This window comes from Mesocricetus auratus, unplaced genomic scaffold (genome assembly GCF_017639785.1).
Source record: "Mesocricetus auratus isolate SY011 unplaced genomic scaffold, BCM_Maur_2.0 Super-Scaffold_100691, whole genome shotgun sequence".
Classification (NCBI taxonomy): Eukaryota; Metazoa; Chordata; class Mammalia; order Rodentia; family Cricetidae; genus Mesocricetus; species Mesocricetus auratus.
Window position 1 is genome coordinate 17,597,788 of NW_024429267.1, and position 12,911 is coordinate 17,610,698.

General features: G+C 46.2%; 1 long non-coding RNA gene across 1 annotated transcript; it reads right to left on the bottom strand.

The window, feature by feature from the left end:
• Window positions 1-2,185: 2,185 nt before the first annotated feature.
• On the bottom strand, window positions 2,186-12,856 carry LOC106021437. The gene is made up of 3 exons (XR_005874763.1): window positions 12,711-12,856; window positions 2,713-2,946; window positions 2,186-2,412 (listed from the first exon to the last, which is right to left on the bottom strand). It is a non-coding gene; the product is annotated as an uncharacterized LOC106021437 (long non-coding RNA).
• Window positions 12,857-12,911: the final 55 nt, after the last annotated feature.

Consider the following 12,911-nt stretch of genomic DNA (forward strand, 5'->3'; position numbering starts at 1 on the left):
TTTATTAGGGCACGTTAATTAGGTGAGCCAAAAGGAGACTTTTGGTTGTTGGACTTCAATACTTTAATAGCTGGGCCTTGATACCAGCCTCAAAGGAGGAAATGGCCAATAATCCAACAGTTTAGCAAGGCAGAGGGAATGGGGGAATGGCAAAGCCTGCCGGATCCATGTTTGCCAGGCTTGGGCTGGCAAGAGTCCCTTCACCCAATGCTGGCAATCATTGGAAGAAGCAAGGTCGATCTGAACCCCAATTCCCAGTGGCAGTTAGGGCTACCTCTTTAGAGGTGCTAATGAGAGCAAGAGGTAGAAATTAGCTAGGCAGCTTAGGGTAGAAGACCCCAAAGAAAAGTAACCAGTTTATTTCTTGGCTAAGAGCCGGAAACAAAGGGCTGTCAAGGTAGATGGCTGAATGGTTGTGAGCGCTGGTTGCTCTTGCAGAGGACCCAGGTTCAGTTTTCAGCACCTGTAAATATGGTGGCTCACAACCATCGGGGACTCCAGTTTCAGGAGACCAACATCCTCCTCTAAACTCCTCCGCCATCAGGTACACTTGTGGTACACATAGGTAGGATGTGTATACATAGGCAAGATGCTCACAAACATAAAAATAAAACATAGAAGTCAGAAATGACAAGGACAGCCAAGTCCTTTCCGGAAGCTGGAGATGTCAGAAACACTAATGAAGGCGCAGATCCCTGATCTGGCTCCTAAGTGACTGTTAGCGTTACCTGTTGAGGGGGCTGGATATTAGTGTGTAACAATAAATGTGTATTAAGAAAAAAAAGTCCTTCTGGACAAGAGAATAGAATTTCTGGTCTGGGTGGAGAGAGAAATAACATTCTACTTGGGCCAGGTGAGTCACCAGGGCAAAGGACCACCCTAGGTAGGAGGGTTTACTGTAAGCCATGCTAACAAGGCAGAGTAATTAGCCTTACAATGAGAATGTCAGCCTGCAGGGCCACAGCTCCCTAAGTCAGCCTGCTCTTTTCTAAACTATACAGAAAAGAGTCAGCCAGCGCTCTCTCTCTCTCTCTCTCTCTCTCTCTCTCTCTCTCTCTCTCTCTCTCTCTCTCTCTCTCTCTCTCTCTCTCTCCCTCCCTCTTTCTTTCCTTCTTTCTTCCTTTCCCTCCTCCTCCTCCTCCTCCTCCCTTGTTTCCCCTGGGCTTCCCCAGTATTTCTCTAAAGCTCTTCTCTTGCAACATGAAGTTGTTTGTCCATGCTAGATTAAATGGCATTCTTCACTACCTCCCTCTCCACTCTCCTCCAGCAGTTTAGAGTTGCAGCTTGCCTGTACCGGTGGGTGGGGTGGGGTGGGGGGGTGGGGGGCGGGGGGGAGTGGGTTACCAAAACAGACAATACACATTAAATAAACAAGTAAATGTAAATTGTAAATTTAAAAAAAAAATACTTCAAATATAGGACAAAAGAAAGGCAGACTGCCACATGCAGCGCCTCATTTGGATGTGTCTGGAGTCTTGGAAGCTTGACTACCCTACGTTCTCCTACAAATGGACCTTGAGAGCTTGTTTGGAGGTTCTAGCAGGGGAGCGCAGCTACTCGTATACCCTTGACCGAAGACCGGTCCTCCTCTATTCGGGGAAGGTCGTCCTCTTCGACCGAGCGCGCAGCTTCGGGAGGGACGCACATGGAGCGGTGAGGGAGGAAGGGGACACCCGCCTAGCCAGCCAGATCAGCCGAATCAACCCTGGCGATCAATGGGGTGACAGATGTCGCAGCCAGATCGCCCTCACATCCGAGGGAACTGGTGTGTGTGCTAGGCTTATAAACCCATGGAACTTTGTGTCTTTTCACATATGTTGATTTTTGCTACTACCCAAAGTATGGTCTTGTAATAAAATTTATGTCTTATCTCGCATAAAGAAGGTGAATTTTATCTCCCCTCATGCCAAATTTAAGAAAAAGTGACTTCAGTTTAGGTTGTTTTTTACGTTAACCAGAATGCTTTGTTGTTGGGCGGAGTATGCTAAACACAGCCATCTGGATTGGTGAAGCCTTCCGAGTCCCGCCTCCGGGGTAGGATTATGCCCTTACAGACTCCAGCTTCTTCGGATCCAGAATGTGAAAGCTCGGGCTCGGGTTTTGCTCTTTCCTTCACATTTTAAGACGGTGGCATCTTTTTACTGTGCGAACGGGAACGCAGCAATAAAAGAAAACACTTCTGTTCTCAAATCCTGATCATTTTATTATGCCCAGACAACGGGGTAGAGGATAGGAGCTAGCCTTGCCACTCCGTGCTGCTTTCCTTTTTTAGAAAGGCAGAGAGCCATCGTGGCGTCAGCTGTGCGAACGGAAGAGGTCTCATGGATTTCTTGAAGTGGAGTTAGACAATGGGTCTTCCGTCCACATCACAGCAGGTCCCATTCAGCCAGAAGGTCCTGCCGGAGACTTTCCCTTGTAAATAGAATGCAATTATTGGAATATTTTTCACCTTTATGGTACCCTTGGTTTCTGTGTCATGTCCAATGAATATCTATTAGTTAATAAGGACAAAGGTAAATAAACGGGATTTTTTTTGCCAGTTGTATTAATTATACACGCTCTAGGCGAATTTTCTGTTCTTGGTGTTCAGCTGGCAGCCTTGGTTCCTTGGCCGCATGTGCATTTTTGCTTTTGTTCTCTTTTAGTTTCCTGTCGAAATTTCAGATACAAGCAAACAAAACATGGCATAAATTCTATGTGTGGAGCCCTTACCCTGACTGTCAGTAATCAGCTTATGCCAATCCTGTTCGATGTGTCTTCTGCCTCCTCTTGGTTTGTGGGAGTGTTTTAATCCAGACATTGTTTCCTGTCGGAGTGCCACACTTAAGTATTTATTTCTGTCAGGTAAGGGTTATCACACCCACCAGAATTAGCCGGCTGACGCCATCAAAGGAGCCTGTCTCTTGCAGAGTTTTTAGTAGTGAGTCATGGTGCTCTAGGCAAGGTCTGTAAACGACATTGAGAATAATTTTAGATTTATAGAAAACATGGTGCCACAGAACCCCCAGCCTTCCCTTGTGCTGACACTTTATATAACCATGCAAACCGAGAAAGAGTTACTGGTCGTGAGTAAATAGACAGCAGACCTTACTATGATTTTATTATGCTTTTCCACTGAGGCCCTCTCGCTATTCCAGGATCCACTGTTGATTTTAGTCCCGTTTCCTCAGTTTCCCCAAAGCCATGATGGTTTCTCAGCCTTTCCCTTGTTTCAACTCCTTGGCGATACTAAGACCATCAAGGATTCACTGAGAATAATACCTGTCTCCCCACCATGTCCTTGAGCCCATATCTCGCAGAATGTCATGCCTGATTTCTACCTTGTGGTTGGGGGACTGTTTTATTGATTTTTTTTAAAACAGGTGTTACTTTGCCCATTTCAGTGTCACAGCAGGGGGAACAGGAGTACATCCAAATGTCCTCCTTGGGAAACTAAGTTTAAGGGTGAGATAGTTGGTAACTTCTCTGTACTGTTCCATTATATGCATTTTTCTCTTCATAATAATCAGGTAATCCATGGATGATATCCAGGCATTCCCTCTTCCAGTTTCCATTATGATCTTTACCAAAATAAGTTATTAGAACACTGGTGGTTTTGTAATTTTATGTAAGTTAGCACTAACTTTTCATTAGTTAGCTCTAATTCTGCAAAACAGCCTTTACTTCCTTCTTTTTGGCATCGTCATTGCTTTTGTCTTGTGCCGCACCTGCTGCGCAGCCTGTACCCAAGAATGTGGCAAGGATTGATGACACAGAGACTGGTCGGTTGCGTTAAGAAAACTTCATGCTCCCCAAATCGGCTTAGGAGCACTTCCCAAGAAAAATGCTTCCCTTCAGAAAAACTTCTGTCATCCATACACGCACAAATCTCCAACAGACCTCTCACACACCTCTCATACAGACCTGTCACAGCCCTCCTCCTGGCTGGTGGTTAAATCTCTGGCACCAGAATCTGGAACAGCAGTAGTTAGCCATCGGGAAGATCAAAGTCATGGTGTTTCTGTGAGCGAGCCCTTATCAGAGCCCTTATCAGGAGCTAAAGGCACTGAATCGTTTTCAGTAAACATGTTTTCAGTAAACATTGTCTCGCAGCTGCCTGCTCCCAGGCTGATCGAGGAGTGGGTTTCCAGCCAGGGTCTGTGATTCCCCACAGTCTTGCTTTTGTTTGTTGGTTGTTTGCTTTTTCTCAGATTATTCCAAATTTGGCTAGAGAGTCTCATGAAATAACGCCAAGGCCTTTAAGGCGTCATCCACGAGCAGTTCTGCACTCTCTGGTCTTGGCCAAGCAGAGCTAGTCCGCCTGCAGGAGCCCTGCTTCTTTTTCGTGGATTGCATTATTTGGAAACCAAGATGCGGGTGCCAATGGGTTCTTTCTCTCTTGCTTCTCCAGGCAGTTTAACTTTGTATTTTCAGTCTCTCACCTGTCACAACATTTCCCCTCCCCCCCTCAAATTTAGCTTGATAAAAAATTTCTGGAGTCAAAAAAGCAGTCCACAAACTGCAGTGGTGAGTGTAATGCTGAACAGCTGTGCACAGAGCTGATTTAAAAAAACAGACAGACAGATGTTTACATGGAAGAGCAAAGGCTGGCTGTTCGAAAAACCATGTCCCAAAGCAGATTTACAATTATCAGGAAGTTGCTCTATATTCAGGTATTCCATAACAGCTAGCAGAAGGATGAAAGTAGCCCTTCCCCACTCCTGCAGCCTCCTCCCTCCTCCCTCCCCCTCCCTCCCCCTCCCTCCCTCCCTCACTGACTCATTGTGTCCCACTCCTTCATGTTATCTGAGGCCATTACCTGCTTCCTAAGTAGAATTAAGTCAATAAAAGGGCCCATTTAAACCTCTGGTCAGCCTGCTTCCTCCGCACCTCTTTTTTGCTAACCATCACCAGCTGACCACAAGCAGAATCCAGGTCCAACTTAAGCTTCTCTTGAATAGCAGCTATTCTCTGCCTGGGCCCACGGGGGTCAGGGGGTCAGTCAACCTAGGGGAGGGAGTGAGAATGGGGGGACCAGAGAAAGAGACGCGAGAGACGGAGACAAGACAGTATTCTGATCAAGTCTCATTTATTGAAAGTACCAACAGGGCTTAAGTAAGGCAGGGAGCAGAAGGGTGGGGGAGCAGAAGTTCTCCTTGGCAGGGTGTGTTCCAAGGACACAAGTCTGCAGCTGGGGGAGTCTGGCCTGCAGGCCAGGAGGCAGAAGGGTGGGAGAGCCTGGACTGCAGGCCTTGAAAATGTGCTGTACAGGAAGATAAGCAGGCACAGAGAAACAGAAACTTAACTAAGTGCTAGTCTCTAAGAATACAGTAGGAATACTAAGATGGCTTTTATTATGCCATCCTTATTTAGGGCCCTCCATAGTTCTCCACGATTATGACTCCACTTTCATATGTAGTACTAGCTTCAAGTTACTGGTCATGAGCCTTCTGTCTTCACCTGTGTCCAATGCCTGCCCACCTCCCCACAGAATCCATATCTGTGCCTCGCCCAGGGTTTGGCAGTTAAAGGGTTTGGCACAGGTAAAGGGGCTATATTCCCAACCAGTGACTTCGAATTTAGTAGTAAGCGGTCTGCAGGGAAAAACCAAGAATGCTTGAGTAACTGGTTCCAGATGGACTGCAGTGACAGATGCGTTCTATTCTGCACTGACCATTGTGGCAGCCCTGTGTCTGCTGAGCGCTTGGAATGTGAGGCATTGATGCCAGTGTGGGTGCTCCCCTTTCCTGCCCCTCCCCTTGTGGGTAGGTAGTTTTCCTTCCTTTGTTGAAGTGTGTGACTGGTTAGTTTTCAGGCCTCTTTTGTGACTAACCGCTCCCTTGAAGGAAGCTAAGGCTGTCTGTCATCGTAGAGTTTTACGGTGCGTCCCCTCTACAATGCACATCTTCTTAGGGGTTGAAGTCACTTAGGGAAGAAGTCACTCTGGGCTTCCTTCCTCATGTTATCACCTGCTGCTTCAGCAAGTGCCCATGGTTGAAATCAACAGGATGAAGCTGGTTCAGACTCGATGTTTTCATTAGTAGCACCAAAGGACCACCTCTTCAGCAAAGGCCTCGAGGAAAGAACCCTTTACTGTGGCCCCTTCAAGTTTCTCCCTTGCCAGGCATACATGTACATGCTGATGTACATACCACATAGACAGGGAAATACTTTTCACTGAATAAATGAAAAATCTAGACAGTTTAGGGTCTAATTATTTTGGTAATGTGCAGGTCAGGACCTATGGATTATTTTCTATCCATGATGCTAACTTGTTTTCAATCATAAGTCACATAAAAATATAGTCATAAACTCTGAGCAGACTGCGTCTCAATAGTAAGAGGCTTCAGGTAGCATTCACTGTAGTTTTATCACATCCCCTTTGGGAGCAGAATCCCACCACTATCCTTGCATTGCCATCAGTCACCAGATTTTGATAATAGAGTAGGTTAGGGGCCACCCATCCTCAGACAGACATAGCATGGTAGGGGGCCTGTTGAGGTGGCTAAGAACATGAACTGCTCTTCTAGTGGGCTAGGGTTTGGTTTCCAGCCATCACACAACCAGCCAGCAACCAACATCTTCCTCTGTGGGTACTGCACCTCCATGATATATAGACATACATGCAGGAAAAACACTCATAAAATAAAATAAAGGTTGAAAATAGTACCAAAGTGATCTGGATTGGTCTTAAGTACAACGATGCTTCTTACATGAGACAATGAGTAAGAAAGAATGGAGAACAGGTCTGTCGGTGCATGGTTTTAGTCCCAGCATCAGGCTCACTGATAAAAAAGCCATGACAGGTGAGCCAACGGTGGTTGAAGTGCAAAGTCACAAAAATCTTATGGCTACAGAGGCTCCAGCAGCTCACACCTGCCTGTCACTGCGGAGTTCAGTACATGTTTGAGGGCAGCTCCTCTCCCCCAGCAGCTGTTTTCTGCTTATGTAACTTTGGCCAGTGGCCTCATGAGTTCCCCGAGTCTGCCAATCCTCCCTCTGGGAGGTTGTGTTTCAAACTGGAAGGCATTTCTACACGACTCCACCCTGTTCTCATGCATTCTTTCTGCCTTCACTTTTGCAGTGTTTCCCAAGCCTTGGAGGACATGATATTTATTTTGTTCCATTTATAACTAACCATCGGACTACTTTGCCACAACAGAATCACTTATTCTCAACAATTTGGCCTGTTCTGAGCCTCCATAACCTACTTCCCCCAACAGAAAATCAGTTTTCCTCTACAGCAGACTGGTAGCAGCAGTAATCTGTGGTTAAAAACAAGTGTTTAGAAGGCAATTAAACACAGAATGAAACAACAGCAGTAGCTTCCTGATGGGGAAGTCCTTCTGTGTATATGTTTGTCTTATTGGTTGATAAATAAAGCACTGTTGGCCAATAGGGGAGCAAGATAGGTGGGACTAGGAGAGGTGGAGGGTTCTGAGAAACGGAGGCACAGTCAGTCATGATGTAGGACAAAAGAGACATAAGAGGTGTGAACCCTTTCTCTGGTAAGAGAAGACCACATGGAAATACTCAGATTAGCAGTTATGGGTTAATAATTAAGTCAGAGCTAGCCAATAAGAAACCATAGCAAACTGCCAACAGCTTCATAATTAATATAGCGTCCTGTGTGTTCATTTGGGACTGACATGGTTCTGGGACCAGGCTGGCGGGAAGAATGCTCATTACAGCTTCCCTGTTGGAACTCCAGGTCTGTGCTCTGGATTACAATAAAAAACATGACTTTTTTTTCTGTGGAGGAGACCTTAAATCCAATTAGAAAGGGGTTGGTCGCATCCATGATAGCCACAGCACTATCTCGTCTTACCATCTCACCCATTGTTGGGTCCCAGCCCCCACTCTGTCTCTGAGTCGTTTGTCAGCCAATAACCACAGGTACATCCTGTTCTCTAGTCCTGGCTTACAGCCCCGGCCTTGCCCAACTGACATCAACATCTAATATGAGGAAAACATGGACTCTGTTTTTTTTTAAAGATTATGCATACAATATTCTGCCTGCATATGTCTGAGAAGAGGGCACCAGATTTCATTATAGATGGTTGTGAGCCACCATGTGGTTGCTGGGAATTGAACTCAGGACCTTTGGAAGGGCAGTCAGTGCTCTTAACCTCTGAGCCATCTCTCCAGCTCCAAACATGGACTCTTTTTTTTTTTTTTTTTTTTGGCTTTTCGAGACAGGGTTTCTCTGTATTGTTTTGGAGCCTGTCCTGGATAGGTAGACCAGGCTTGGTCTCGAACTCACAAGAGATCCTCCTGCCTCTGCCTCCCGAGTGCTGGGATTAAAGGCGTGCGCCACCACTGTCCAGCCAAACATGGACTCTTACATGTAAATCTGTATATAAGACTCCTCCCTCAGCCAGGTGTTGGTGGTGTACGCCTTTAATCCCAGCATTTGGGAGGCAGAGGCAGGCAGAGCTCTGTGAGTTTGAGACCAGACTGATCTGCAGATCAAGTTCCAGGTCAGCCTCCAAAACAATATAGAGAAACCCTAGCTCAAAAAACCAAAAAAAGAAAAAAGAAAAAAAAAGACTCCTCCCTCCTTGCAATAAAGGCAACCGCTTGCTCACACACACACACACACACACACACACACACACACACACACACACACACACACACACACGTCCTCTTAGCACAAACAGCCAGACGTCTCATCTTTTACTTAAATCTCCAGGCTCTCACCCGATGCATTAGACTCGCTCATGGCTCAGGCACCACAACCTGTCTTGCCTATCATGTTGACAGTGTAGTAAGCAGGATCCATAGATGAGCGGGACTGTCAGCAAAAGCTCTTTCCCCAATAGCCTGTATATTGCCTTCTTGACTACAAAAGTCTGCCAGCAAGGCAGATGCTTTCAACTCAGTTCTAGCTTGGTTTCTCCATGTCCTGCAACAAATGAATGCAGTATCTGCCGCAATAGTCATCTCCCTTCTAGTTCCAGCATGCAACCAACAGCATTGGCAATAGCCTTTATGGTTTGTGAGGCTTCAGGGGCCTCCCTAGTTACCAGCACATAGGGAGGTGGTTCAGCCTAGCAGTGGATACTCACCTAGCAACTATATGGCTGCTCCTGGGATTTCCTTCTTCACCTACACAAGGATGACTTCCTTCAAACTCTGTAATTGCTATTTTTTTCTGCTCCAAATATGTTTCCAAAGCTATAGGACTCTCAAGGGTTAGCAATAGTGAGACCCTTTTATAGGAAGCATCTCTGAAAGTCCACTGCCATTTTTATAATCAAATGTCAATGGCTCTTGGATAATTAAGAGGATACTAAAAAGAAAACACTACTATAGTCTAATATAGAATAAAAAGATCTTTCTCATAGATGAGAACGCCAAATCCTAACCACTAGACCACAATTTATGGGGCCTCAGGTAGTATATTAGTATTTATCCCTGGTGTATGAATGGACTTGGTGAGTCCATTCCACATGGAGGGATGCTCTCTCAGCCTGGACACACGGGGGAGGGCCTATACCCTGTCCCAGATGATATGACAGACTTTGGAGATCCCCCATAGAGGGCCTCACCCTCCCTGGGGAGGGGAGGGAGATGGTTGGGGGGCAGGAGAGGAGGAGAGGGAGAGGGAACTGGGATTGACATTTGAAGCAAGCTTGCTTCTAATTTAAATAAAAAAAGAACACCAAGCTACATCTTAAAAAATAAACAAAAAAACAAAACAAAACAAAAGATCTTTCTCTTAGAATTGGAGAGATGGATCAGCAGTTCAAAATGCTTGCTACTCTTGCAGAGGACCTGGGTTTAGTTCCCAGCTCTGAAATGGCAGCACATAACCGTGCATTTGCAGTTCCAGGATACCCAATGCCTTCTTCTTGGATATGTGGACATGGCACACATGTGGTAGACATATATACAAACAAAACACTCAAACACACAAAATAAAAACAAATCTTTTTAAAAAGAATGAAAAGATCTCATCATTTCTGTCATCATTTGTTAGAAGCAATGTTGGAACAGAAAACTCATCTTCATCCTCATATGCTGCTGCCAGGAGACCATTACACATTTTCAGCCCACAATAGCTTCAGCAAGCCTTGCTCATAGTGCTAGGCTCAGCTCAGGATCATGATAGAAGGGGGCTATGCTGTCTCTGTTTTGTCTATTACTGAAGCCAGCTTCCTGGTTGTGACAGGTCATGGCCCAGGACCGTGGCCATTGTCATGGTCAGCCAGCCCTGGCTGCTAAAATAACCTAGGTCTGGGTATACAGTTTCCATTACATACTTAACCTGTAGGTTAAATTTAATCCTTTTCACCTGTACTGTTCTAGTTTCTACTCTTCTTTTCTTAAACAGTCTTTAATGAGAGCTGTGTAGGAGACGCCCCTACTCCTGCCTCTTCTCAGGAGAGCCCTTTTCCTTTCCTATTTGTCGAGACTTGGCTTTCCTTCCCAGGACCTTCTTGTGGTCTTTGTCCAGTGTTAGCCGGGTGATACCCCCCTTGCTGGGGTGGATGCCCACATGGACAGTTGTGCCATCAGCCTTTTCTCGCTGCGCTCATTCAACATAGATGACGAATTTCTTCCTGTACACCTGGACTACTTTGCCAGTCTGCTGACCTTTGGAGTGTCCTCAGACAGCCTGAACTCCATCATCCTTTCAAATGGGCATAGATGGAACAGCGTACTTCTGTCTCAGCTCTTTGGAAAGAGGGGAAGACACGATCTTCCTCGGAATGTGAGAAGGTGCACTGAAATGCTGTTTCTGGTTCTTGCTTTGCACAGAAGTCACGAAGGGACTGAACTTTATTTTGGCGGCTGCAATCCAGCGATGACCGCAAAAGGAAAGAGGAACTAGTTTCTACTTCTTTTACCCCCTTAGGAAACTCCCATTCAGGCTCTGGCATTCCAGAGACAGATGATCCTGGAACTTTGGGTCAGTCCTTTCCCTAGGAATTCCACCTTGACATAAATCATGCCGCATGTTCTTTTGAGTGACCTAGACAGGCCCCAATATCTGCTTTCCCCTGTCGTCACCCACTCCTAGATGTCATAGCCCTCTTGATAAACCCAGTTTGTATGCTGGTGTGAATCACACAGAGCCCTGACACCTATGACCTAAAGATCACATCCCACGGGGCCCAACTAAACCACTACAGCCCCATACCAATCTCAGTGTCCCTGTAGAAGTAAGTCCTTTCTCAGCTCTCCTGTGAACACACAACTAAACCACTACAGCCCCATACCAATCTCAGTGTCCCTGTAGAAGTAAGTCCTTTCTCTGCTCTCCTGTGAACACACAACTAAACCACTACAGCCCCATACCAATCTCAGTGTCCCTGTAGAAGTAAGTCCTTTCTCTGCTCTCCTGTGAGCACATTCCTATCACCATCTGCATGCCAGAACATGGGTTTCTCCATCCTCCATATCAAAGTCAGACCTGGAGAGGTATTACCTGCCACTTCAACCTTGCTTTCTCTACACTGATTCTTCCCATCCCTGGTGGTTTGAATAGGAATTGCCCATATAGACTCGTGTGTGTGTGTGTGTGTGTGTGTGTGTGTGTGTGTGTGTGTGTGTGTGTGTGACTGCTTGGCCCATAGGGAGTGGCACTATCAGGAGGTGTGGCCTTGTTGGAGGAAGTGTGTCACTGTAGGGGTGGGCTATGAGGTTTTATAAGCTCAAGTCTGGCCAGTGTGATACAGTTTTTCCTTCTGCTGCCTGTGAATCAAGATGTAAGACTCTCAGCTGGGCAGTGGTGGTACACATATTTAATCATAGCACTGGGGAGACAGAGGCAGGAAGAGATCTGTGAGTTTGAAGCTGGTATGGTCTACAGAGTGGGTTCCAGGACAGCCAAGGCTACACAGGGAAACCCGATCTTGAAGCCCCCCACCCTGCAAACAAAGGTGCAGGACTCTCAGCTCCTTGTCCAGCACAGTGCTTGCCTGCTGTGATGATAATGGACTTAACCTCTGAACTGTAAGTTACCCCAATTAAATGTTCTCCTTTAGAAGAGTGCCATGGTTTACGGTGTCTCTTCACAGCAATAGAAACTATAACTTAGACACCATCTTTGGATGTGAGAAAGGGCTCTTGAATATAGATTCTGGTATGCACTCTCGTTCCCTTATATCCTAGCAGCTGTAGGACATGGTAAGGCAACTCTTCCCTCTCCTCCACTCTTTTTTCTGTTTTTCCTACCAAAGCAGAGTGGAACCTGTAATACCGTCCACACACCTTTTTCTCATTGTAAGTCCTCCCTTGTTTTCTAGACAGCTCAGCCATAGTTGCATCTCCTGTCACCCATAGCAGTGGCCACACAGTGCCGTCAGAGCCCAAAACCAGAGCCCATACATGCCACTTTCAGCGATGAAGTATGTTCTCTAGTCCATCAACTGTTTGGAGGACACCCCTGTACTCACATGGTAGACCTCATTCATCGAGGAGGCATGTCACCCCATAACACCTACACAACAACCCTGGGGTTCCCCCAAAGGGATGTTCCACCCTTAGACAGCTAGGCCTTGGCGAGGTATTTTATTCCCCACAGCAGGGAGCACAGCACAGCATCTCCCTGACACACTTTTGGATCTATAGGTCCTTGTGCAGGTGCTACTTGTGTTTTCCCTAGAGAGAAGCAAACAATGTCTACTCACCCCAGATAGGGTATCAGTGGCAGACTAAAAGGAGCCCATCTGGAAGCCCATTTATCTTGGCAAATCAATTAGTTTACTGTGGTTACTTACAGGAGCTTGATTGGATGATCACACAGGAACACACAGGGATGTCAGGAGCTAGCTCCAGCAGCATCACGTCCTCCAGACCACCCTGCCGCCTCCTCTGACATCAAGAAAATTCCAAGAAACAGGCCTACGGTTTATCTGTCAGTTAAAGATTAGCTTAATTGGAAAACTACAAAGTCCTCAGGAGATAGGCCTGAGCAATAG